Below are 27,228 nucleotides of genomic sequence, written 5' to 3'. Positions count from 1 at the left end.
TCTGTCCCCTGCACATTTCTAGAATGTACACAGAATGCATATGGTCTCCCCATCCCCTCTCATTGACCAGGGTTCTGCCCGCTGTGGATGCTTAGGCAGATGCCTGATTTCCAAAGTGAGCCTCAGATAAATGAGTTTCATGTGTTGCCAATGCCAGCTGAATTCAGCAAATGCTTCCTGCAAATGCCCGAGACAGGAGAAGCTGTGACTGGTTTTTATAAAACCCAGTTGTCCTTGGGGCCAGCAATATAATTGGCAGGACCAAATGCAACAGTAAAAGTGTAGGCTTCGTATTCGGCAGCGTTTAGGGTTTCAACATGCTGGAGCTGGCAAGATGGTTCAGCAGATACTGGTACTTGCGGCCTGATGAAGAAGCCTGGGTTTAATCCCTGGAGCCACATAAAGGCGGGAGGCAAGACATGACTCAACAAGGTTGTCCTCTGATCTCCTCATGCGTGCCTCCTCAGTGCTCTCCCCATCTCTCTCCTTCACACACATGCACTATATATATAATTTAAAAAGAGAGCGTAGACATGCCAGAAAATCAGGCCCAAAAGCTCTCAGGGTGGAGCCGGGGTATCTGTACAAGGCTGTGTGCCCGCAGAGGCCTCCTTCCTCTTCAGCACGCTACGATCCGGCTGGGTCTCACTGAGGAGGCTCTCACATAGATCCTGCTACCGTGGATAACAGCAGTGACGGCCAGCGTGCTGCCAGACGCCGGCAGGGTACCGCATGCCCTCCGATGTGCATAGAACATGGCACGTGTTCTGTGGGTCTCCACTGTGCAGCTGAGGTAAGTGGGCAGATAACCACAGATGTGTGGTGACATTTGGTTTAGTGCTGGGTCAGCAAGCGCTTGCTGGGGGGGCGGCACCTTCTTATGCTCTCCAGCTGCATCTTGCTGTCAATCGTCGTGGCCCAGAGGAGCCCTGAGAGGTGGTGTCGGCTCTGGTCACATGGTACACACAAGAGGGTATGGCTGTGAGCAGGCGTGGGACATACAACCTGCAACTCGTGTGTACTGGACCGACAGAGCAGGGAGCTAGAGAGTGCACTCCACAGCCTGAGACCCAGGAGCAAAGAGGACAGAAATGCACTGCAAGAGCCAGATGTTCTGGAGGCCTGTGCATCTCCTCGTGTGATTAGGCTAAGATATTTCAATTCGTCCATGTTAACTGTCTGTCTGTCCACCTGGCATCTATCTATCTATCTGTCTATCTATCTATCTATCTATCTATCTATCTATCTATCTATCTATCATCTATCTATCTTCTATCATTTATCTCTTGTATTCCCTTGTGTTCCTGCCGTTTTCTTTCATTCTTAATTTTTATTTATTTCTTTTAATTTGAGATGGTCTTATGTAGACCAGGCTGGCCTTGAACTCACAATAAAACTGAGAGTGACCATGAACTCTTGAGACTGTTGGCTCTACCTTTCAATTGCTGAGATCTCAGGTGTGCACCATCATGCTTTACTCTAGCTTTTTAAAACTAATATTATTATCTCTTAACCATCAGCAACAATAATACTTGTGATTTTTCACTCTGCACGGAGAGCATCGTAAATGCCTGCCAGGCCCTTTCTGTACCGCTAAGACAGGAGTCCTAAAAACCCCTCCTTGCTTTAAAATGGAAAATGTGTTTCCCTTCTGGATTTTTTTTTTTTAAATTCATAAAACAGTTCAGACCAACTCCTCCCCAGGGCTTCCATGACAAAAGTAGAAAGCTCTCCCTTTGGGTTGTGGAGAGAAGCTAGAAATCCAGGCCCACATATTTAATGGACTGTATCTAACAAAATCACATTAGAAATCCTTTCCTTGAGATGATTTCTCTTATGAAATGGAAAGTAGTAAAGAAAACAAAATTTTCACCACCTTGCCACAGGAACTCAGGGGACCCAGTCGAGCCCTACATTTCGCTATTACACTGTGCTTGGGAATACAGTTGAGGAGCCAGGCAGTAAATCTGATCCAGCCAAATCCTGAGCACTTGGAGAAATCACCTTTTCGTTGCAGATAAGTGTAAAAACAGTACTGCGAGCACACTGGAATCCTTGAGATAAACGCCAGGGGCTTTCTGCTAATAGATTTGGTAGCTAAGCAGCGGCACCTTGAGGATAACCATCGTCACTCCTCAGCTCTCAGAACAAGGGGCACAGAGTGTAAATGATGAGAGGCGTGGTTGCCTCTCCTTAGCCTCCATCTTGAGTTGTCTATCTGGTTCTTTCAGAAGAGTCGTGTGTATTCCTGATAGTCAGGGCAGCATAGGACAGTAACTGTTGAGCTTCGTGAGAGTGGGGCGTGAATCTTGTTAACAGGGACAGGCTCTAACCATGTCAACCTAGGAGAGTTCCCAATTTGATGACTGTAGGTTGTCATCAGGAACTATTTCTGAATTTTTATAATATTTTATGGTGGCTCAGAAGTCACTAATTCCAACATGCTTTGTTTTTCTCATTCATTTCCCTGAATAAAAGGAAAGCTGCTTTTTGAAGATAGTTCTTATTTTCTTATTTTTCTGAATTATTTTCTATATGGCAAGACTTCATTATCTTTAGTCAAAATCATAGCCATTAAAACAAGGGCACCTATATTTGTAGCTTGGAGGGAGGACTCTCCTTTTGTCATAGAAATGCTGGGGAAGGCTTAGCTTCTGATCTTTCATGCATTAAAAATCCATAAAAATTCCAATGTGCTCTTTAAAAATTAAAAACAAACAAACAACCTCCTAGCCTTTTCTTGATCAAATGGTAAGGATATGTGAGGCACAAGCCTGCAACATTAGTCCCGAGGACTAAGGCAGGAGGCCTGTGCATTTGTGGCTAGCCTGGGCTATCTAGGAAGATCCCACCTCAAATCAAACAAACAAGGAAGGCAGTTGTTTTTCTGCCCAAGTCAATGACGGGTTCCTCAGGGGTTTCTCGAGTGGTTTTATGTATGGGAGGTTACTTAGTGGGGAGACATCACGGATTCCCCTCAATCCATTACATATGTGGCTAAGAGGAAACTCTAAACTTTACTTATAAATGGGTATTAGCTATACGATGTAGGACAAACATACTATAATCTATACTCCTAAAGAAATTACACGACAAGGATAACCCTAGAGAAGATGCTTAATCCTCACTCAGAAGGTCAAACAGGATAGACACTGGAAGCAGGAGAAGAAAGGGAACAGGGCAGGAACCTACCACAGGGGGCCTCTGAAAGACTCTACACAGCAAGGCATCGAAGCAAATGCTGAATCTCAGCAAAACCTTGGGCATAGTCAAGGGAATCTTATGAAAGAAAGGGAAGATAGAAAAACCTGGAGGGGACAGGAGCTCCACAAGGAGACCAACAGAGCCAAAAAAATCTGGGCTCAGGGTGTTCTGTAGAGACTGACCAAGAACCATGTATAGAGAAGACTTAGACCCCCTGTTCCAATGTAGCCCATGGACAGCTTAGTCTCAATGTGGATTCCCAAGTAAGGGGAGCAGGGGCTGTCTCTGACATGAACTCAGTGGCCTGTTCTTTGATCACCTCCTCCTGAGGAGGGAGCAGCCTTACCAAGCCATAGAGAAAGACAATGAAGCCAGTCCTGATGATACCTGATTGGCTAGGGTCAGATGGAAAGGGAGGAGGACCTCCCCTATCAGTGACCTGGGGGAGGGGAATAGGAGGAGATGAGGGAGGGTGGGACTGGAAGGAGATGAGGGAGGGGGCTACAGCTGGGATACAAAGTAAATAAATTGAAATAAAAAAATCATGTTTGTTAGGGAAAAAAAAAGGTTCAGAACTTCCCAAACTTGCTTTTGCTTTTTTTTTTTTTTTTTTTTTTTTTTTTTTTTTGGAGTAGCATGGCAGTGTTTGCAGCCTGACTGCTTCATATCCCTCAAGAACAGGCATTCATGTGAAGGTGTCAGATCCCTTGTAATTGGTGTTACAGACAGTTGTGAGCTGCCATGTGGGTGCTGGGAATTGAACTTGGGTCCTTTGGAAGAGCAGACAGTGCTCTTAACCACCGAGCCATCTCTCCACCCCCTCCCCCACTGAAGCCTTCTCTAATCAAATGACCAGGACATAAGTGGCACTGGGGTCCCTGTGACTACTGGGAGTTTTCACTTCCATCAAGTGCCCCTCGCCCTTCAATGCCCAGGAAAGGTAGAACAGGACACAAGGTGACCTTCCAGGGAATGTGTAGCAACCCAAGTACGCCTTTTCCTGAAAGAGCCTGCAAGACTTCAAACGTAACCTAGCTTCTATGCCCACCTTTTCATTTCTCTCGACCCTGAGACAGGTTCTCCTGATGAATGAGCCACATTGGCATGAGTTTCTACAAGTCTTGATTTTCTTCATTTAATTTCTTTTGGTGTACTGTAAATTGTCATTCCTTTGCCCATGATCTATCCCTTTACGGGCAGTGGGAGTGGCTGTATGGCTGTGCTCACACACTGTGTTAATTATCACCCATTAAGCACCGTGAGGTCCTTCATCAGGCATCGGAGCTATAAAGACGAAAAGCACATTATCCCTACCCTCAAGGACCATTTTTTTTCTCTGTGGGGAGATGGATGCATCAAAACCGTGGCACAGTGCAAAACTGAGGTTGGTGAGCATTGGGGAGAGAAGGATTGGAGCTGTGTGTGGAGGTGTCAGAGTGGTGTGTGTGTGTGTGTGTGTGTGTGTGTGTGTGTGATGTGTTTTTGAACAGACATCACTGGTTTCTGCTTGAAGCCAGTTAGAATGAGAGAAGACGGAAAAAGATAGGGGTGCTTTTCACAGTAGGGTAGGGAGGGCTTAGGAGGCTAAATCAGGGTCAACCAAAAGAGGCTCTTGGTAGTATCTAAGAGTTGTGACCGTTTAACTGGAAAACCAACCAATTTCCAGAGAAGGAGCGAGAGCGGGAGTGCTCCCTTTGAGGCCTGGGCACACTCAGTTGGCTGGGAGCTTAACAGCACCTTTAATTACAGGATTATAGACACGAGTGTTCCATTTGTATCTTACAGGCTATGCACATAGCTCCTGGCGTTCGAGAACTCCAGGCGTCTGAGAAGCACAGAGAAGGTGGCCTGCGGTCCCCAGGACTGCTAAGCGTTTAGTGAGGGGTTCTTGCCGGGGTCCTGTGTAAGCTGGGTTTTGATGAACGAGCTGCTTGAAGTTGGAAGGACGGAGTGGGGTTCATCTTGGAGGCACCATTCTAGTTAAATCTTGAAGAACCATCTAGGAATGAGTGTGTGACAGACAAATGGCTGGGCTAAGGCCCTGTTAAGCTGAGCTTCATATTCCATGTCTCATGTCTCAGAGTCCACCCTGGCCTGGCAAATGTTTTGCAGCCACTGAAACAGGAGAGCCTAGATGAGAGAAGTACAAGCCGTCGCTGGAGAAGTGGTGACTCCGGCAACCATGCGACTGGAGAGCCTCCTCAATCTCTGAGAAAAGGGTGGCCTTTTCTCAGAATATCCGTCGAAGGCCACAGAGTAGCCCCGGTGGGTCCAGGAACGCCATGCTGGCTGAGCAGTGGTCTCGCTGCTGATGACGGGCAGTGTTCACACCTGTCGCAGGCTCACCAGCACATTGTAGTTAGACTCCACCTCTTAGAACTCTGCTTCCCTCCCATGCTCTCCTGACCTGCTCAAGCCTTTGCCCCTGCTATCAAGAACGGTTTTACTACACTGGGGGCAGGTGTCCTTCCTTCCTCCCTGTCCACAGCCTCTATCCTACCAGGCAAAGACCCTGCAGGGGGAGGGAAGGTGGGAAGTAGGCTGGGTTGAGGTTGTTCATCCATCCTTATAGTGCACCCTTCTAGTTGCAAGGGATTAGCTAGAAGGGTTGAACAAGGAGAAAATCCCCCAATCGCTACGTAGTGGAGGATGATGTAGTGGAGGATGGCCTGGACTATCCAATGCTTCTGCTTTTAACCTCCTGAGTGCCAGAATTTCTGGCATTTCCCACCGAGCGTATTCAGTGTACTGCCAAGCCATGCCTTTTACAGCTCTTAACTCAGAGGAGGCGGTGCGAAGGCAGTGCGAACAGTGATAAAAAGGTCCGCATATGTTTGGATTAATGCTTTTATTTATTTTTATGTCTGAAATGTTTTTGATCTAGGGTTGCGGGAATATTCGGACCTCTGAATCCGGAGTGCCAACGTCTGTGCTAATTAACAGCCCAAGAAGCTTAATTAGCCCTGTCAGGTGACTGGCTGGCTTTGGGCAGTGATGGTTTCTGGAATTTCACTTTTCAGTATGTGTGTTCAATATCCCAGATTGAAGGGATAAGTGATACTTTACTGAATTTGAGATGGTGCCATTGAGAGAGGGATATATATGTTCCTCACACTTCCCTTTTACTTTTTTTCCCCCAGGAACGTGTTAATTAGCAGAGAGGCTTCATTACCTCAGCAAGCAGACTTTTGCTGACCCAGATCTGGATTGTTTTATTTTATTTTCTCTACCAAATAGAAGGAGAAGCATCTCATTTTCTCGAGGGTCTGGGGATGAGGGAGGATAAAGCAATCTCACATTACAAACACTCATGATTTGTCAAACATTAAAGCTAAGAGAAAAACAAGGTTTTGGATGAGATGTTGGAGAAGGCCTCCAGGCTGAGACTGCACAGCGGCCTGGATGGCTGTGTGATTCCTGAGCTAGAGTGAGCTTCCGTCACCGCGCCTCAGCCAAGAACGGCATGCTTTGTGGCTCTCTGTGGCAAACTCGCATCTTCTTCCTGAGACAGGAGGCCACCCCTCCTGAACTGCATGCCACCACCAGCGGCGTGGTTTGGTGTGTTGCAGAGGCCGTGTGTGATCCTAGGAGCTGTGCCTGAATGAGCCCAAGGACCCAAGGATAACAAACTTGCATTCCTCTCAGCTCTAGGGCCGTGTGGGTTCTGAGCAGATACTGCCAGGAGCTGACACCTGGGTTAGCCTCTGGTGGCAGCTTTGACATGTAGGGCGTTTCTAACTAGAGGTAATGCCTGGGTAACCTACCCTGCTGGAACCGAAAAGTTCCGTTTCCCAATGTTATCTCCTGGGCTTGAAGGTCAGGCTGGCTGGCTTTGGAAGGAGACGGACAGGGGCTTCAATCAGCTTATCCGAGCATAGCTCAATAACTGGATTGAAGAGGTTAGTCACATCAGGCCTTTGTGGATGACGAGTGGGAGGACAGGAAAAGCCCTGGACAGACTTAGGAGGGGAACGGCGGCTTTCACATGTGCTCAGCCAACATGTTGCAACCTCACAGGCCTAAGTGGGGTCACGGATGTGAGGGACTTCCCCTTTCCCTCCCACCTCTGTGATGTCTCCGCTGGCTAAGACTAACTACAGCCCTTGGTGGCCTTGGTTACACTTTGGATCACCAGGCTTCCAGGGCACAGCAGGCTGGTGACAAGGGAGAATGTCTCTTCAGGGGCACAGAGAACTCCCCCACCCCCATCTGTGTGTATTCAGTTTAGTGCTGGCTTGTTTCGTGCCCGTATGCAACAGAATCCTACTGCTTGTGGCAAGGCCCAGTGTCTTAGCTTGTACTGTGCAGGCTGTGACCCAGGAAGCCGTAGGCCAGCTCACTCCCCTTTCTGCCAGCTGTGCCGCACACCTCTCTCCTCTGTTACCGCAGCCTGTCTTCTTAAGGCTCAAGCCGTCTTAAGACCAGCTACCCACAGCCCTCATGCTCTTCCTGTGCCTTGCTGCTTTGCACACAGGGCAAAGGCCACTCTTCTGGACCACAGAGGGGCACGGAGACACGTGCAGAGCATTCCAGGAAGCCCAGCCTGTCACGGATGAGCCCTGGCTCCCCACCTCTCTGTCTTGCTTTCCATTTCCTTTTCTTTTCTTCTCCTTTCCTTGCCCTTTGTTCTCTGTTTCCAGGCCGTCCTGGCTGCGTGGTTTAATTACCTGTCTGCCTTTGCCTCCCTGAAATCGGTTGGAATGCTTCTGTGACATCCAGTGCTGACTCAAACCCATCAGGGAAATTCATGAGGAGCTGCTACCAGGATCCGATTCCCTTTGTGACGGCCCTTCACTGTGTCATGTCTGGTTATTGTTCTTTAAATCGGAGACAGACAGAGTCAGGGTGGTGAGCTAAGGTCATGGAGGGCAGATCAGACCCATGACCTAGCCACAGATTCACATTCTTTTGCAGTTTTTGGCAATTGAGCAGATCTCCCTATTCAGTCAAGGGCTGATTACCATTCCTCTTGGCTTTGGGGATAAGGAGGAGGATCTCCCTCCTCCTCCCTGGGAGACTGTGGCTGAGTGAGTCTGAGGTGCAATCAAAGGCCCAGATGTGCCATGTTAACTCCCTGGAGCCTCCCGTCATGCCGGCTCTTTCCTGTAGCCCTGTGTTCCCACGGAAGCCCCTGTGCTCCGAGAGCTCGGCTGCCTCAGAATCAGGCTGACATGGGACGGCTGGAGAAAGCCCAGTCTCCTGAGGATTCATGCTGGGCAGACTCAGTTTTCAGAAACTCTCATTAGCAGGAGAGTTGCGGAGGATCTCCATGGCTCCGAGTCCCCAGGGGGTGTTTCATGGAGGCTTGGGGAAAGTCGCCATCGCCATCCATAAACTTTTTATCACAACTTTATCCTTATGAGGCTCCCTCTCTTTGCTCTCCTCCTTTGTGTTTTTGGCTGTGCGTAGATGCTGCTAACCTTTTCTGTGAGAAATCCTTGGGATTTAATATATTCAGGGCACAGAAAATGCAGGAGTGCTGAAATATACTCCAGGTCTGGAATGTTTGCTTATTCCATTCATTAACAAACGTTCCCTTCCCCTACCCAGACCTTGTGCCTTGTGGTGTGTGTGTGGGGTGTGTGTGTGTGTGTGTGTGTGTGTGCATGTGTGGGTGTGTGTAGACCAGAGGTCAATGCTCAGTATTTTCATCAAACATTCTCCTATTTTGAGGTAGGATCTCTTCATTAGCCAGGAGCTAACCAGTTAGTCTGGCTGCCCTGTGAGCCTCCTGCCTCTGTTTCCCCAACACTGGCATTGCAGATATGAGTGTACACTTAGTTCCTGGGCTCTGGGGGATGCTCAGGTCCTCGTGCCTACACAGCAAGTGTTTTACTGACTGAGCCATCTCTTCAGACTCCGGACACTAAGTTTTAAAGTCGCAGTGTACGAATGTCAGAGACTCGTGTCAGGTCAGCCCTGTGCCTGAGATGGAGTTTTCTGTGGACCATTTTCCTGCTGCTGACTCCCCTTTCTCCTCGTGCCAGGTCAGCCCTGCACCTGAGATGGTGGAGTTTTCTGTGGATGGCTCTCCCGCTGCTGACCCCCTTCCTCTGACCTTTCCCTTCACCTTCTGCTGAGATATCAGCTTCTTCCTATATGACTTCTAACTTCCCGGAAGATGCCCACTGCCTGGGGACCAGTCCTTCCTTCCATACACTTCCACTCTGTACGGAGATGAACAGACTGCGTGCCCAGGTAGCATGTACGCATTTACATTTATACGCATATATCCACAGACCTGTAATACCGGGTGTATCACATTCATATACCACATACGTCACCAGTGTTTTTCCCTGTGTCTCTTGGAGAAAGGGGTACAATGCAAAGGAAAATCCTGCTGCCTCATAGTAGGAGCAGCATCGAGCCACACAGGTGACTGTGCAGGCCCAGGCAAGTGAACCCCTATTCAAACTACCCGTGTGCTGTGGCTGCTCCTTTGTTCGCTTTTCTTTATGACAGAGTCTGGCAACGTGGCACCGGTCGGCCTGTAACTTGCTATGTGGACTTTCAGCAGTCCTTCCACCTGCTTCCTGAGTGTGAGGTTACAGCTGTCGCGGCCACACCCAGCCCATTCTTCCCGTTCTGTCAAGTGGGCCAAGCACCGAGATGTTTCCCAGCACTGTGCTTCTTACACTGGCTGGAACCATCCCAGCACCGTCGAGGACCTTTAAAAACATCAAGTCTGGACCTAGCTAGACACATGGATGAAATGGCTCCATCTGGAACACAACTGAGCATGTGGAAGCTTTAGAAGTCCCAGGTGGTTGATTATACTCTGTGGCCAAGATTGAAATACCCCGCGAGAGAAATTGTCTCTGCTTGGGTATGGGAGGCAGGGACACTAAAAGACTCACCCACCAGGTGTACGAAATTGGAACGACCACATCTTTTAAAGACAATTTTAAAACGCTTTCTACATGTGTGCTTGCTCTTTGAGGAGCAGCGCTTCCTGCTCAGCCCTAAGCACAGCCGTAAGTACAAATCCGCCACTGCGCCAGAGAGAAGCTGCTGAGAACCTCCTGCCTTGGAGGTTAGAAACTTTTATGAGGTACTGAGTAAGTCAGATGACTATGGCTTTAAAACCTGGAGGAGATGAAGATCGATTCACAAGGAAAGTTTTCTGCAGACTGGGACCACAGTGTGTGTCACTTGATTTAGATGCTTAGAAGCCCTTACTTGTGACTAGGGAAGGTCTCTTGAATGAAGTGGCTTTTGAGTTAAACATGGAAGAAGTGTCATCTTGTGACTAAGAATTAGGTAAAACACGGTCTTCCTAGAGCAGCAGCAAAGAACTGCTGAAGAGCCAAGGTTACTCAGAGACCAGCACGTCTCTTCTCCTGGGGTGAGAAGTGTAGAATCACCCTGTGGACCAGAGGCTGGAGAAGGAGGTGTGGTGTGGAGTGCAGGGGCGGTTAGTCAGTGCTCCAGAGCTGGGGCTTTAACCCCTCAGGCTCTATTGACTATATCTGGGAGCCCGGAAGGTCTGTAGTGCTTCGAAGAATCCAGGGCTAGAGATAAAGAAAGCTGGAGATGAAGAGGCTGAGAGCGGAGGGAGGAGAGAAGAGTGAGGCGAAGGTGTTAACAGGGATGGTGAGAACAAGAACATTTCTAGGCCAGTGGCAGAAGAAAAAGAGGACACTGGCTATGCAGCTGACGAATTTCAGTGGCGGAGATTTCTCATCAACTGGGCGTGTCTGGGTGGTGAAATAGAGGGCTCAGAAATAGAGGGCTCAAAGCTCACCTTGGGCTAAGGAAGCTGGCAGGCCTCAGGTGGGCACTTCAAGGCTGCTCCACTCTGCTCACTTCTTTGTTTCAGGCAGGCACATGCACTTGTTAGCCAAACAGGCATCTGTTTGGACACATGAATGTTGTCTGAGAAGGATCCACAGGACATGGAGCAGTCAGTGTTCCGTAGAGGTAGTTAGGGGTTTGGTTTATGCCATGTTAAACTGGAGTCCAACTGGGCCTCAGGAGGCTGGAACTGAGGGTGTGAAAAGCAAGATGGCGTCCAAGGGAACTATGTAATGACTGGTCTCAAGAGGTGAAATATCTAACTGAAGATTCAGGCTGTGCACACAAAGAGCAGCTCAAGACAAAATGAGCACAGGGCAGGTGCCAGAGTGGTTGAGGGTCTGTGCAGAGGGACTGACAGGAGGAATATTTTTGACGTATGCACACCATCCTGGACTGTGCAATGGAATAGCCTGAAACTGGGTTTGCAGGAATGAATGCCTAGGTGTGAGGAAGAGAGAATGTGGGAGGAAGTGAAAGTTAGAGGAAGACAAGAAACCAAGGAAGGTGGGCAGGGACATGTCTTTTTGGGATTCTGTCCATTCAGGGGACAGAGCGTACACTGGCCTACGAGCATGTCATCAATGTAAAATCTATCTCTGCCTCAGGCATCCTGAGACCACATTTCACCAAGATGCCTTGTTGGGAGGAGGGAGAGGGGTTAGAAATTTTCCAAAGCTGGAGAAGGCTGGCCCAGGTCACCTGAGCTGCACTGTGAGATCTGTATGTAAGAACACTATTTAGAGAGCAGTGAAGGTCAGGGGCACCCAGGACTCTTTGGTGCAGAGAAGAAAAGTGAGTCCCAAGACACTTAGAGAAAGCCTTTCAGACAAAGGATGAGGCAGGAATAGGAATTTGGAACCTTCTAGTTGTAGGGCATGCGTGATGACAGGGCTGCACTCTTGCTGGAGGAATGCCTGGTCTTGCATGATGGCTGGACACAATCAGGCAGCCTAGCGAGTAACGGGAGACGGGCAGCGTACCTCATTGTCGCTGCTGTACCAGTAACTTCTCACAGCTGAAACCAACTAATGTGCCTCTTCAGGTTTTCCCCAAACTGCTCTCTATTTTCTTGCTACGTGAGGAAGAGGTTTGATCAAACTTTATAAGGAAGTGGAATGCTTGAGCATATAGTTTGGTTACAGGGTTTTGCTTCACTCTGTGTGTTGTGCTGGCTGTGTAGCCCCTGTCTAAATATCTTTGTTAAACAACAACATTCTTTTCAGTCATTTCTGAACACACACACAGTAAGAGAAACCAAAGAAAACCACAAGCACAATCTTCCTGCCCAACTGTCTCATTCACCTCCCTAAATCACTCTTAAATTTGTATTGAATTATGCCAGGTCAACATGTGCCCATAGGACCCTTTTAACCACGATGTTTAGACAGATAGCTTCTGAAATCGAGGATTCTGGACGAAAACCTACTGTGAAGCATGACAAGATACGCTCTGCTGATTGTGTGATATCTGAAGGTTGTGCTTGAAAAGGGGAGTTTTATGTCCATTGTTCCATTTCAGTCTTTTCTGCATGCACATCTGGACATGTTGGCCTTTATCACTTACTTTTTATTTCCAATTAAAAGCAGCAGAACTCCCAGAGGCTGCCACACCCATGAGAAGAAGGGAAGAGGGGCAGGTACTGTGCTCAACCCAGAGCTGAGAGCAAGGTTTGAGGTCTGTGCTGTGTCTCCGAAATGCTCAAATCTGACACCACCTCCAAGTTCTCCAGGCTTGTGCCCAATGAACAGAATGAAATGCAAGCACATGACCTCTTTGAAAGGAAAGAGGGAAAGGAAGCCTACTGCATGTCTCTTGATTCACTTTTGTCACTCTCGGGCCATAGATGAAGACACATAGGAGACTTGGGACTCCGGGACAGAGCTCACAGTCCTTCCCTGCACGATTATAAAGTCTCTAACTATTTTCAAGCTGTGCTGGCTTCCTTTGTGTTTCTAGTTATTTATTTTTACCGTTTACTTGCTTGGTGAGTGGAAGAGTGTCCTGGTAGGGGTCAGAGGTCAACCCGCAGTGCCTGGTTTTCTCCCTTCTACCATGTGGGATCCAGTGGTCTAACTCAGGTCATTAAGCTTCATAGCACTAAGCCAGTGGGCAGCTTTCTTTTGTGTTTTTAGCCAGAGTTTCTTTATCCCTCCCTTGTACCCTTCATCATCCTCTCTACCCCTGCTTTTCTCCTACACCAATGGCTGACACATTTATTGGGATTTTTCTTGTTATAAGTGAAGCTTCAGGACACTGTTCCACTTAAGTGGGACATCAGAGAGCAGAGGTGATATGATGAAGGATTAGCCAGTGTGTTTGCTCCAACAGTTTTCACCTTGACAACAGCCCATGGCGGGTTGAACTGTATTCTCGAGAGAGACACGGGGAAGCCCTAGTCCTTGGGACGGCACCATGTGCCTTTATCTGGAGACAAGGTCTTTTGCAGATGTAATTATTCCCAAAGGGGGCCTATTCCAGGAGGGTAGGCTCATAATACAGCTTGACCTTTGGTTTTAGAAGAAAACAAGATAGCTAGAGAAGTAGCTTAGCGGTAGGGTGGTTTCCTAGCCAGGCCTTTCGTTCAACCTGAAATACCACATTAAAAAACCAAGGGACATAGTCCCGACACCCAGGGAGACAGGGAGAAACCTCTTGACAATAGTAGCAACTAATGTGCCACCATGACTAGCGGAGGAGAGCCAAGGGTTGCCAAGGCGTGAGACACACTGTCCTCGCGTCTTCAGGGAAAGACGGGTTCCGATGACATGCTCATTTCAAACTGCTGGCCTCCTGACCTGTGAGTTAGCTTCTTGGTTGGCACAGCTTCCTTAAAACATCCCTGGGAAACTAAAGAAGCTTTCTGTAAAACAACAGACAGCACCAACAAACGGCACTGCGTCCTCTGCAGGGAGGAGCCAGCCTCGTATGGAAATGTTGCCAAGACAACTGGACAGCTCTTGCAGCAACAGCTCGCGGTCTCCAGGGACCCTGTCTGTGTGAGCCGCCAGGGGACTTGGACGCACATGGTTCTCATTAAGCACGTAGATGGCACTGTCCCTTCTCGTGAAGGACAGTCACTTTGCAGGGGCGCGTGCTCCCACAGTGCAGAGCTGAGGAGCCCTGAATAACAGTGGGCGAACAGGATCTTCTCTGTATGCACCAGTGACGTTCTGGTAAATTGAATCATATTTTACGTACTCAGAGGGCGCTTGCTATTTAAATTCAATTCCTTTGCAAAGGGAGTACTGGTTCCCTCTGCACTCTTCAAAACGGGGTTTTCTTCTTGATCTCAGTTTTCTTACAGGAGAGAGCACAGCCATGCATTAAATAACATGATGAAAAATAATGTTAGTACTTGGTGTTGGGTTAACAAAGATGGAAAAGACTGACCTGCAGGTTTCTTCTTGGGCATTACAAGTTGGCAGATTTGGAATGATTTTACCAAGAGCTTTTTCAGTAGCAGATTCTAAATTTAGAAGCAGGGTGAATTTTATTATCACTTTCAAATGTCTGAGGCTCTATAAATATATTTGCTTTCTATAAGTGCAATAATGCTAGTAGCAATTAAGAATATTCAATTTTCACATCCCAACCTGGTTTGACTGTTAGGATCTCCTTCTTTTCCAAAAAAGGAAATTCCCTGGAATGCTCTGGAAGCTTAAGATAAAATAGGAATCAACTTAGTTCGACAATGAGAAACACACAGGCAGGGAAACTTCTTTAGCTCATGGCTTGATGTCAGAGTTGGTGGAAGGAGCTCACAGAACATGCTTCTGTGATGACGTCTTTACAACACATAACTGTTTTGAGGGGTGAAGGGTAGAGGCTGGCCTTGAACTCACAATCTTCCTCCTTCCGTTGCTAAGCTGTTAGGATTACTTGTGAGCAGCGCAGAGCTGGCTTGTCGTCTTAATCCATGTGGAGATAGTCTTGCACATTAATGGCAAGGCCAAGGCGCTGACAAAGGAGCGGCAAACGAGTGTTGGCTTTCTAAATGCACAAGGCTGGCAGCAACGTGCAAACCACACGTGCTCTGTGGTAGTGGGCTACGCCCGGGGAAGGAGCGCCAGTCATTGCACATGCAACCTGGACTCGCTCTGGGTTAATGGCCAGTTCTGAAGTCCATAATGACAGCAACTGTGCTACGAAGCCTGAGGGCGTTGCTCTGTGTCCCGCCCAGCAAACCAGCATCAAGGAGCACATTTCAAACCACAGGATTCTGGGGAAGGGAATGTCTGAACTGAAAACCATTTGCCTGACAGCAAGGCCTTATCATGGGGAGCCTTGTTCCATTTTGGGTTTATCTGGGAGCTGGCTCCCTGCGTTGGAAAACACCTAACCTTCAAAATTCACTTTTTTAACATTTCCTCTTAACAAAGTTTTTGAAGGTTTCTAAAGAGAGAGATAAATGGAGCTCCTGTTTTGGGTATGAAGTTTCAGTGAAGGTCGGTAAAGGTGGGCCACAGTCCCTCACTCAGTAAGATAAACACTGTCCATATGCAAACTTTAAAATATTTTAAAAAAAGTGCAAAAAAATCTGTGCTGAACAAAATATCTACATTCTAAGTAAAGATGGGATCAATAATGTTGATTAAAAAAAAAAAAACAAACCTCCTTTTGCCTCAGGGTCTGTTTTAGTCCTTGGTTCACAAGAGCTTTCTCCTAGAATACCATCAATAAGCATCAGCCATGTATTTAAAACTTCCTTACTTCTAGTCCAGAGGTGAAAACTTTTCAGTCAAGACAATTTAAGCAAACCCTCAGTATTCACTCATTTACTTATTTCTCAACAAATACGTCTCTAACCTATGTTAGGTCTAGGGCCTCTGGTACTCACGAGACTTCTTTACAAGTCACCAAATCCTATCCTTACTTTTTTGTTTTTCTTATTTCACGCTCTTCAACTTTCATTTTCCTGTTTCCAGATTTGGCAGTGGAGGATACTGACAGATCAAATGGTCAGTGTGAGTCTACCAGCTCTGCTTTTCATATCTCCCTGTGCATGGATCACCCGTTTAGTTAGCTAAACAACCTCGTGCTGATTTGGAGCCAAAGGAGGGATCAGCTCCATGAGGAGAGGCCACGTCCTCGGTGCAGAGGCCGTGGTCACAAAGCTTTCATTAGAGACAGCTGTGAAGGAGACCACATAGCTGCTGTCGCTTATGAAACGCAGGCTTTCCTGGCAAATGGGAAGCCATTTATAGTTCACGGCTTCTCCTGGTGGGTTAAATACCGTAAATCCTTATGAGTAATGCCAGAGCCGTAGAATCAATAAAAACCAAAATGACCTTCACTCGGCCTGCCTTGAGTGACAGGCACCTCGTTGCCACAGTGGAGAAACATAATCTGGTGGAAATGACAACGATCACTTCTGCGGTGCTTCATGCTCAGTCTTCCCCACTTTTAATCAGTTCTGGCAGGGCAGGAGATCTTTCAGATGTGTTTTCAAGTCTAATTTCTAACACCCTCAGACTCCCTAGTGACACTGGCCATCCAGTGAGTGACGCAATCCCTCAAGTCTTCTCTAGGAGAACGGCAGGGGAAATCAACAGCATGTGGAGACAGCTGCTCTTCAGAGCCCTGAGCCAGGAGCTGACGGTGCATCCAGAACTGAGGTTCTCTTCGCAGGATACGCAGGAGGCAGCTTTGGTAACAGCACCAAACTGGGCATTAACTTTATTTATTGGCAACTGTGTTCTCATGTGTGCAGGCACATGCGTGAGTGTGTGTGTGTGTGTGTGTATGTGTGTGTGTGTTTTGAGATAGGGTCTCTCACTGGTCTGGGATGTGCCAGTTAGCTTCAGTGAGAGTACACTAGGGAGCCACCTATCTCTCCCTCCCTAGTGCCAGGATTGCAAGTATGTGCCACCATGCCCAGCTTTTTGGGTGATCTGGACACTGAACTCAGATCTTCATGCTTGCAGAGCAAGCACTGTGGCACCCGAGCCACCTCCCCCGTCCCACTCTGGTGATTTGGAATTATCAGACATGCACTCTTTCAAGGCACTGGGTGTGTAGTTTCAAGTTAAGGTGAAGGCCAGCTTAGGTCCTTGTGAATTCCAAAACATGGACTGCTTCATCCCTCTTTCCAGTCAAGCTGTAGTTGGCAGATCACTGGCATTCCTTCTGATGTGTAGCTGCATCCTTGCACCTCCGCTTCTGTCTTCATGTGGTGTTCTCCTGCGTGTCATAGTTACACTGGAATGCTATTTAGCTGATACACATGTTACATATATGCGGATATATATCATAGTATGTGTGTGTGTGTGTGTGTGTGTGTGTGTGTGTGTGTGTGTGTATGTGTTTGACCCTGGCTATGTCCAAGATGAATGCAATTTTATCAAGTTTTAAAACAGACATATAGGCTGAAGAGGAAGCTCGGTTGGTAGGATGCTTGCCTGGCACACGCAAGCCCTGAGTTCAGTCCTCATTCATCCATCACGTGAGCTGGGGATGGTAGTGAAGATCTGTAATCCCAACACTTAGGAGGCCGAGGAAGGAGAATTAGAAGTTCAAGGTCATCTTCCGCTACATAGAGAGTTCAAAGCCTGAGCTACATGGGATCCTGTCTCAAACACAGCACAGCCCAGCCCAGCACAACACAACACATCAAAAATCCTTGGGAGCTTTGTCTTTCAATTTGCAGAAGCCAAGATGTAGATGCAGAATGAGCTCAACTTAGCTTCCCTGCTTCCCTTTGGGTTCCTATCTTTATATTTCTAATTCTCTGCCAGTTTAGAGATGTACTTGATTTGTTGGTATCTGAGGAATTGCACAGATAAGAGGCAACCTACATGCTCAGGTGGATTATCTTCAATACTGAGTGAGTGTATCACAGTTTAAACAATGCCTTCCTCCATTGGCTATTTTTGTGACTATTAGGCTTATTTACAGTATGGCTCATCTCTCTCATCCCCCAGCTGCCAGTTACCAACTCTTTACCTCCTTGACACCTGCACACCACTGGGCGAATACCTACACCACAGTATAGAAAATGGAGCCTTTTCTCATCCTTTGCACATTTTAGTATAAAGGAAGTTATATAGCTTAGTAAAAGGGAAGTTGTGTAGCTTATAGCCTCCATCATCATTTGTCTTAGAAAGTTTGGGGCAAAGACCTGGTATTTTACCGTATCCCCATTCACTTTTATTTTATTATTTTGATGCACAAAGAGCATAATTCTCGGTTTCTTTTCATACATTCCTGGATTCAGAATTCCAGGAATACAGCGACCCAAAGTTACAAAATATTCGCATGCAATTTTTTCCCCTCTAGCAATAAATTTCTTAGAGTTGTAGCCCTGTCTGACTATCAGAGGCCCCAAGTGAGTCTTCAGAGATATAAGTTACACTGTGTGTCTATATGAATGACAGTGAGTGTTAGGAAGGGAGTGATTCAGAGAGAAAACTTCTAAAATAATCCTCCTTCACATGGTACCCATGGTAACAGCATTTAACTAACTGATGCAGAGGGATCAGGGCTTAGACTGCAATGCCTAGATCAGAAGGGAGCATGGCCGCTCTTCTTGTTCCAGGTGAGAGCAATGGCAAAAAGGAAGGCTAGCTACTACACATTAGCTCAAAACCTTTTTTAATATACAAAGCGTCTCCCGCTGTGACAGAGTCTCCGAGGTAGCCACAGCATGAGACACGGAAGCCAACCCTACTGAACTCTCCTTGAGGCGTCTCGTACAGATTTATTATAGATTTCTACAACTGTTGGAGATTCTTTTGGCCATTCTACTTCCCTTTCCTCATGAGCACAATTAAAGGAATGAGTGACAGAGGACTGCCACACTTACAAACTCAAAGCAGCTGAACAAGACCCACATAACATCAAGCCAGATGGCACTCGAGCCTGGGCAGGGCAGTCTTGCTAGCCCCGGCCCGTGGCTACAGAGGCGGACAGTTGCTGGTATTTGAAGGAGAGGCAGTTTTCTTTAAGGGTGTGGCCCCTTGTAGCCCACTCCAGTGGCTAGCCCCGGAGCCTGGAGCACACTGGCAGCCTAACTGGTTTAAAGGACACGAAGTTGGGAAGTTTGGGTGGGTGGACCTAAGAGAAGTTCGGGGGAGGTCCTCAGTTCTTACAGCCACGGTGTGTGGTCTACACTTGCTCTAAGCCAAAACCAAAGGCAGATTAGATATCCTTGGGCCAATTTTCCCTTAAAGAGGCAGTTGATGAGCACCCAAGCTTCTGGCCCCAAAGTGAGATTTACCATCAAAGGATGATTTCTGCTTTCAAAAATGATTTTTGTCAATGAAAAATTATAATGATGATGAAACTAAACCCATTGCAATGCAGACACAGTGGCTAAAAGGTGAAAAGACACAGCAGCACGAAGCCTTAACAGCCTAAGCATCATCTTCACTCATACTTCCCGTATACCCTAGAGGTCCCAGAAAGCATCGAGAGATTGAGGAAGGCAGTGACAGAAGTAAGGAGAGGGAAAACAGGACCAGATGCCCACAGAGGCCTCCCTACGAACTGGACCCAGCTATGGGACTTGTGTTTGATGCCACCCATTTCTCATTCACTGCTACCCCCAATAGCACTACCATGACACTTAGCGGCGGTCCCTCGAAGAACATGGCTAACCAGTTCTTCGTACAGCATGGTTAAATGCAAGGTCCTTAGAACTGGCCTCCCCAGGTTCAAGTCCTCAGTCTCTCCCAGCCCCCAGCCAGGGTGTGAATTTAGAGAAAGTACTTCATGGAATCATATGTATTGCCTGTTACAGACAAGGTTTTAAGACTCTGAGATGTTAAGATCTCTTTCTGTGTGGTCAGGACTTTCAAGTGAACTCAGATGAATGTTATCCGGAGAGCTGGCCTCTCCTCCTTATAAGAACCAGGGAGAAGCCCTGGTCAGAGACTCAGCGATCCTGAGCAAGTTGGCACTAGATCTGCTTGGGAATAAATGTGGCAATTCTCCCGCCTCATGATAATGCCTCTCTAGTGACATACATTCAACACCCTTCCACAGTTCCCGGAAGGCCACCCTTTGCACATTTCTTTTCACAAGCCTTTATTTAACTTAGAAAACATTAAATATATTTAAAGGAACCCCTCATTCATTGTCCATTGATTAACCCTACTTATTTATATTCTGGGTTTCAGTTTTCAACCTTAAGAGAATGAGATCTTAGAATAATAATGAAACACTAAGCAATATTTTAGACTGTTTTCAATTTCCCTGAAGCATGCTTAAATTTATTTTCCTTGTTTTCAAGATTTTTTTTTTTTTTTTAGTGCAGAGAAAATAGGCATGCTATAATATAGCCTTCATAAAAGGTTCCTTCACTCATTTCTGGAAAATTTTTCATCCTACGAATAGCAACACATCAAAATTATCAGTATCTGTGGACAAATGCTTTTCAGTCCATCCCAGCGAGACCCTGCAATTTTCCTACTAGAAAGTAATGTATGACCTAGACAAGACCCAGACATGGACTCACAGGAGACTATGGGGATCTAAAATTACTGCCTTGATCATGGGAAGAAACATGAGCAATCACTGGCATCCCCTGGGCCAGGATGGTCTTTGGGGGCAATCAGTGTTTGAGAGGATCAAAGACCATCTGCAAGTCAGCGGAGTCTGAGCTGGTTCACACCGGGCTTGCCTCATATTTCAACAGATCGATGCACCAGAGCAGCCAGGCTGTCGTGAGAAAGGCAGCTCCGGCTAACAGCCTTTGGGACCAGGAGTGCCATCAAGCCTAGAGGAGAACCACAGGGTGCCGTCCCCATCACCAGACTGCAAGGAAGCGCTGCTGCTGCAGTTCTGACGTGTCAAGGCTCATTTGCAAGCTCCTCGGGTTTCGGCAGAGTCTGCTGGTAAACGCTTTAGAGCAGTGGCTCTCAGCGTGACGATGGTGCGACCCTTTCATACAGTTCCTCATGTTGATAAAAGCATTTTGTTGCTACTTCATAACTGTAATTTTGATACTGTTATGAGTCATAATGTAAATATCTGATGTGCAGGAATCTGATTACGATCCCCAGAGCGGTGGCAACTCACACGTCGAGAACCACTGCTTTAGAACATTTTACTAATAAAATTAATAAAACAAAAAGAAAAAATTAATACCTAATCTATGTGAGGAAACTTCTGCCACTCTGTCCAAATTATGATTGCCAAATCTCTCTCTGCTCCTCCTTCCCCACTATCAAGCCTGTAGATGAACCATCAGAGAAGAGAATGAGAAACCATAGTGTTGAAGAGTGGGGCTTTTGGGGAGACAGGAAGGTGGCAAAGAGACAATTACAAATGATACTGATTTTTCTGTAAGTAACTGCAGAGTTCCTTTAGATAGTTGATTCCTGGGGGCTTTTACTCTAGAAACCTACACTCCAAATCTACGTAGTTATAAAACAGCAGGCATCTTGGGTCCTTTCCTGGTTGAGAACTCAAAAATCACCCATCATGTCCTTCAGTACATGATATTCCAAAAGAGGTTCTAAGGTATATTTTATGCCCAATATTTATCCTCTGTGATGTCAAACCCAAGGACCATAAATCTGCCCTCAAAGCATTGCAGTTTGTCAAAGGAACAAATTATGTATGTTATTCATAAGGGTATCTAGTCCTGTCTGGACACATTGGCGATTGTAATTGGTCCTATCTCTTGACAGGTGACATATATCAGGGGGTACCACCCACTATGTCACTGAGGTTCCTAGAAAGATTCAGTTCCTTCCCCCCTTCATGTCAGAGTTTATGGACTGAACACATCACACGAGAGCAGTTCTAGCTCCTTCTGCTTTGCATGGTGCTATCCTGCCCATCCTCCTGTCTACACAGGCCCTTCCCTCCGGTTATCCTTTCTTTCCTTTGTGACTTTATCACCTTCCAGAGGGAAGTAGCATCCTGGTCTTGATAAGGATATGGGAGTGGGATCTTGTGGATCTTTTTAGACTATGCTCATCTCAACGGGCACAGTAACTGTCTGAACCAAGAACCAGGGTTTAGGACATTTACAAATGCCACACGCCACAGCACATACGTGGCGGTCAGAAGAAAGCCTGCAGCAGCTGGTTCCTCCTTCCAGCACGTGGTGTCTCCTGATGAAAGTCAGTTATTATGCTTGGCTGCATGTGGCCGTACCCACTGAGCACCACTATTAGACCTTCAAAAGACAGGTTTACCAAAGCCAGGGCGATGAGTGAGAAGGCAAATGTAGGTTTGGGAGACTCTCTGATGCTAGGTTCAGTGCTGGCTCCGGGCTGAGAGCTTAGAACATCATGCCTGGTTTGTCCAGGAGGAAACTTCAAGTGGGTGCTGTGCATCTGAAAGCTAAGTCTGAAGAAGTCGGACCTAGGGTTGTCAAAGCTGCTTGTCTTTTGAGGCCGCCAGATTCCGGGTCACTCTCCTGGAGACTCAGATATGGAGGAGCTGGAACCGGACTCTGTAGTGGGGCTCCGTAACCCATCTTTGTCCATTCTAGGTTCGTGTTCCTGAGGCCAGATTCAGGGAAGCAGTGGCTGAGGTGCTGGAGCATGGGCGCACGCCACACCTTCAGGCTCCGCTTCTGCAATATGCTTTGAAAGCCCACACTACACCGTACTTCAGAAAGCCAGGTGTTTGAAGAAAGGGTGGGCCCTGTCATGATTCTTCAGGTGACAGATGTGCTGCGTAAGGCAGACGCCATTGTCCCAAGGCAGGGGCCAACAAACTATGACCTCCATCTGGCTGCTACTTTAGAAATAAGCTTTTATGAGAGCACAGCCACATTTATTCGTTTATGGATTGTTTATGACTGCTTTCACAGAGAATAGGCAGAAGCTATGACATACAATGTGCCTGCAAAGCCCACCTATTTACCCTCTGTGCATTCTGATCTAAGTAATAAATGGCACTTAGAAGAGATGATGGAAAACACTATCTACTGTCCTTTTAACTAACCTTGACAAAGGCATTGTAAGGATTGTGAAAAACTGAAAGAGGCTGGACATTTGCTAAGGGCCCTGACTCACAGTTGTGATTTTATTTCTTCCATTTTTGCTTTTAATGGCCTCTCTGCTTTCTCTACCTCCTGTGGACTCCTGTCTCCCCTTCCCTCCACACTCCTATTTCCCCTTTCTCCCTCTCTATAGCAATATGGCTTCTCCACTGGCTGATCACTGACCATCCCACAAACAGCCTTTGGGATCTGACGGTGAGAATTTGAATCCTCTTTCTGGTGTATAGCTGTGAACTCCCAGCGAATTAGCCAAGCGTCTGCATACTTGGGTTTCCTGCACTGAAAACTGGAGCGGGTTGTGCTTCATTCCTCGGGTAGCTGCAGGGGTGAAGGAAGACTTGCTGGTGTGCACTGCAAATGGCAAAGTCATCTCACAGCACATTTCAACTACTGTGTTTGGCTACAACATCATTGGAGAATTCATGAGGGAAACTAAAGACCAACATTTTAGCTTCTTTTTGGGAACAGCAACTGCTCAGGCTCTGGCAATGGGCCTATTCCAACTGGCTTTCCCCAAGTGTGTAAGCCCCCAAACTCCTTTGACCACAGTTTAACATCTGACTGGGGATCGTAGGATGAGCCCTCAGTGGAGGAACTCACGGATGAAAGCTATACACAGGGCTGGCCTCTAATGAGGTTTACTGCCTTCGCTACATCTAATGCAAAATCTGGACCACAGCTAATGAGAGTAAAAAATTATCTTGAACTAAAACTTCTAAGTTGGAAATAAAGTGGAAAGGTTATACACAAAAATCAAGGAGCCCCTGAGTATTTTACATCTAACTGCCAGAGCTCACAAGTCTGTCTGGCGCAGCGCAGCCTTAGGAGGGAAAAGCACACGGATATTAACTCATAAAACATATGAAGAGCCTGGAATCCTTTCCCATCCCTGATGCACAGTCCAATTTCATCCCTAAATCCCTCATCTATGACTCTTGGGAAACTCTTGTCATGTGCAGAATCCTCAAAATGATTTCCAGAAACTTTCTGTAAATACAAAGGGAAAGACGAGGTGAGCCTTTCTGGCAAAGTTCACATACATAGTGGCTACAGAGAAAATCATCCTTCTCCTATGGAGACCCTCACATCTGTAACTTCTCATGCAATCTCTCTATGTCAGAGTCACTGACAGCAAAACTCATTACTGCTCAGTTCAATCAGAACCACCAAGCTGATGGTGCGTATGAGGAATTTCAAAACATGCAAAAGGAAACCTCACCAAAAATCCATCAGGAAAACAACCCCACTCCCTGCCCTAACTGGACACAAGTCCACCGTGTTTCTCCATAACTACCCTAAGTTTGTAACCCACACGGTTAGAGTTCTGATCTCAAGGCCAACTCAGCCATGTTTTGGTGCCTCATGCCAGAGGCCAGCAGCTGAGCCAGCTCTGGATCAGAGATAATAAGCCAGCAATAAAAACCATGTATACAGAGATTTTGCAAAGACTTCTCATCTTCCCACTTTGATAAAAATGTTCAAACTGAACCAGCAAGGATCTAATTTGAACAAGCTGTTAGGCCCAGGAGGCTAGTATCTTTTGCTTAAGTCTGTTGTTTTTTTGTTACTCCTCAGATTTGAAATTTCACCATGTAATGTATCACCATGGACCATTTGCATGGGATTAGGACATAACTGGTTAGTCAGGCCTCAGTTCAAGCCCGCTGCTATCCTGGATGTGCCTAGACCTTCTAATGACTCGATCCATGGCCTCACAAACACCTACGAGAAACAAGAGGAGCCAAACAACAGTAAGATGAGCTCTCCAAAGCTCTGTGGAGAGAAAAACAGCTTATTTAAAAATACCAAATGGATTCAAAGGCGTATCTCCGCTTCCCAAATCCAAGCCTGAGGAGAGTCCTTCTGCCTATGTCCAGTCATCAATTCCATAGAAACCCTGTTGTCCAGAACATTCTGGCCTCAGCATTGACAAGGACTTATTCTTGGATAGAAGGTAGAAATCAAATCTTATGGTAATCCAGAATTTTTAATAGATTAATGGTGAGAAAAAAGGTGGAAAAGTGAATGCTTTTACTTCTGGAAATTTTTTAGTGTTCAAAATTGGCTCTATGTGTGTTGGCTAAGAGTCTTGATGCATTTTTTGAGGGGGCTGTTCATTGCTTGAAAGAGCCTGACAATTGAGTTTGCCTTTTCCTTCCAGGAAGCCACATTCCCAGCCTTTTTACCATGTTTCTGGGTTTACCTGATGGTTTCCTTACTCGGTTTCTTTCCAGTGGTGATTTAAAATGTATTAGGTGACAGAGGGGACATCTACGTAGAGGCTTCAACCACCTCCCTGTGGCCTTGACAGACACACACTGCTGTGAGTTCAGAACAGATGCTCCCTCGGTTCTGTGTTCTCAGAACACAGAGGAATGAGTTAGCCCCTGCCTCCCTCGGCATCTCCACACGGTTGCTTATGTTTGCTCGGGATGGGAGCTAGACTGTTCCACACAACCGAATGAAGGAGTGAGCTCAGAGGATTCATTTGCGGCCTGCTTTACATTCGTGCAAGGCTGGGTAGTAAGGAGTGAGGAAGTTTGTGCACCGTAGGTGCAGCGCTAAACACAGAAATTTGTGTGCAAGGATATGTCCTGAGTAACTTAATAAATGGGCTGGGTTGCTGGAGCTGTTGAGGTGGCTCTGTTGTCAAAAGTACATACTGCTTGCTCTTGGGGAGGACCAGAGTTTGGTTTCTGGCATTCATGTTAAGCAGATCACAACCACCTAGAAGCCAGCTCCAGAGGCTTTGATTTCCTATTCTGGCCTTCATGTGCACTTCCACTTCTGTGCACACCTGTATAGAGACTCACACATGTAACACACACACACACACACACACACACACACACACACACACACACTCACTCAATGCAGCTGACCCCTTCAGATGAACTTGTTTAGCCTGAACTCAAAACGTCCAACTGAGGCTTGCCTCATCCCTTCTCTAACAGACGCTCCCACAATTCCTTAAACTGGTCTGCCAAGTAGAGAAAGTGTTGACCCTCCAAGCAGTGGTGAACCACGAAGGAGAGAGTCATGGTTTATGACTATTTAGAGGAAATGAAGTTCGTAATGTCAAAAGAAAACACAAAACTTCCAAACAACAGAAAATTTTCAGAGAGAAGAGGGAGCCTGAGACTGACATCAACACTGATTGAGGGAACTCGGATGAAGCCGAGAGCTTGTCATGATGGTTTCTCCTTCCTAAAAATCCCTATGGTGAAACTTTCTTCTCCATGCAAGCAGCCAGCTTGACAGGGAGAACTAGATGGTATCTTCTATCATCTACCTATATATCAATCAATCTATCTATCTATCTATCTATCTATCTATCTATCTATCTATCATCTATCTATCTATCATCTATCTATATATCAATTAATCTATCTATCTACTATCTATCTATCTATCATCATCTATCTATCTATCATCTCTATCATCTATCTATCTATCTAATCTCTATCATCTATCTATCTATCTATCATCTATCTATCTATCTATCTATCTATCTATCTATCATCTATCTATCTATCATCTATCTATCTATCTATCTATCATCTCTATCATCTATCTATCTATCATCTATCTATCTATCTATCATCTATCTATCTATCTATCTATCATCTATCTATCTATCTATCATCTATCTATCTTCTATCTATCTATCTATCTATCTATCATCTATCTATCTATCTATCATCTATCTATCATCTATCTATCTATCTATCTATCTATTATCTATCATCTATCTATCTATCTATTATCTATTTATCTATCTATCTATCATCTATCTATCTATCATCTATCTATCTATCTATCTATCTATCTATCATCTATCTATCTATCATCTATCTATCTATCTATCATCTATCTATCTATCTATCTATCTATCATCTATCTATCTATCTATCTATCATCTATCTATCTATCTATCTATCATCTATCTATCTATCATCTCTATCATCTATCTATCTATCTATCTATCTATCATCTATCTATTTATCTATCTATCTATCATCTATCTATCTATCATCTATCTATCTATCTATCTATCTATCTATCATCTATCTATCTATCATCTATCTATCTATCTATCTATCATCTATCTATCTATCATCTATCTATCTATCTATCTATCTATCATCTATCTATCATCTATCTATCTATCTATCATCTATCTATCTATCTATCTATCTATCATCTCTATCATCTATCTATCTATCATCTATCTATCTATCTATCATCTATCTATCATCTATCTATCT

The 27,228-nt window shown here is 46.0% G+C and overlaps 1 protein-coding gene and 1 long non-coding RNA gene across 3 annotated transcripts in view; one reads left to right on the top strand and one right to left on the bottom strand.

The window, feature by feature from the left end:
* The window catches only part of Gpc6 (glypican 6), a 1,064,885-nt gene that overhangs the window by 39,380 nt on the left and 998,277 nt on the right, over window positions 1–27,228 (bottom strand). The window lies entirely within an intron of this gene.
* Window positions 606–20,839, top strand: LOC132656531 (uncharacterized). Its single transcript, XR_009594310.1, has 3 exons — window positions 606–793; window positions 9,192–14,174; window positions 20,636–20,839. It is a non-coding gene; the product is annotated as an uncharacterized LOC132656531 (long non-coding RNA).

Source organism: Meriones unguiculatus, chromosome 9 (assembly GCF_030254825.1).
Source record: "Meriones unguiculatus strain TT.TT164.6M chromosome 9, Bangor_MerUng_6.1, whole genome shotgun sequence".
NCBI lineage: Eukaryota > Metazoa > Chordata > Mammalia > Rodentia > Muridae > Meriones > Meriones unguiculatus.
The sequence above is the reverse complement of the archived record's forward strand: the minus strand, read 5'-3'. Positions and strand labels throughout refer to the sequence as shown.